We start from the raw sequence: 1,081 nt of genomic DNA, 5'->3' as shown, positions 1-1,081 counted from the left end.
TATTCAATAAGGATATAAATTTTTAATAAAAATAAGTATTTTTATTAAAGTAAATAAATGCCTATTGAAATTAAAGAATGCTGAATGAAGTAGACTACATAATTAAAGATCACTCGTTCAAAGCACTTAAAAATATATATAAATACATAAAACCGTAGAGGCAACTTTACATGATCTTTATTAATTTGTTTTTTCAGTACTCTAGCAAAGCCACCAAACACCCAGTTAATAAAACAGTAATATAATAAATTAATAGTAACTAAATGTGAAACATTTTCATCTAATTATTTCTATTTATATTAAAAACTAGGTCTGAAAATTTTCAAAGAATAATGAAAAATATGTCTATGAAGTTAATTCAAGAAAATTATTTAGTTATGTATCTTGATGATATCATTTCATCAAAAACAATATTTAATATTTTATAATATTAAAAAAATCTATGCACTTCTTATTAATAGTCATCTAGGAATAAATGTATAGAAATGCGAATTCTTTAAAGCATCCATAACATATATAGGACTAGTGATATGTCACAAAGGAGATAGGTTATCATTTTATATAGTAAAAAAAACTATTGATACAGAGAAGCCTAAATTTTACAAACTATTAGGGTCATTTTTAGGAGATTCTAATTATTATAGAAAGTTAATAAAAGGTAATATTAATTATTATGAAAATAAAAAGTAGCAGTTATGTGGAAAATAAATAGTTATTCATATGGTCTGTAAATAATATTACCGATCTTTTTTGTATAATATTTAGATGAATAAATGGAATAAAAATATTTTATTATGTGCATGCAAAATTTTTAATACAGTATGCAATCATAGATGTCTACATTAATATAGTTACTCAAAGAGCATATACGCAAAAAAAAAAAAAAAATAATTTAAAAAAAAAAGGGTAATATTAAAAAGAAAAAAATAGTTTTTATTAATTTCTTTCTTTTGGATGATGTGCAAGTTACTGTGGAGTGTATATATAAAATTATAAAAAGAAACTTTAGTAGCTTTATATAAAAATAAATATATCTTGAGATATATGTATCATGTAATACATTGTATAATGAATGCATGCA

The 1,081-nt window shown here is 21.4% G+C and overlaps 2 annotated features.

The window, feature by feature from the left end:
• Positions 1-236: part of a repeat region that runs on past the window's edge.
• A 3-nt stretch (positions 237-239) lies between these two features.
• Positions 240-647: a repeat region.
• The last annotated feature ends 434 nt before the right edge of the window (positions 648-1,081 follow it).

Source organism: Plasmodium gallinaceum (genome assembly GCF_900005855.1).
Source record: "Plasmodium gallinaceum strain 8A genome assembly, contig: PGAL8A_v1_66, whole genome shotgun sequence".
In the NCBI taxonomy this organism is placed as follows: Eukaryota; Apicomplexa; class Aconoidasida; order Haemosporida; family Plasmodiidae; genus Plasmodium; species Plasmodium gallinaceum.
Note: the sequence above shows the minus strand (reverse complement) of the source record. Positions and strands in the feature narration are given on the sequence as shown.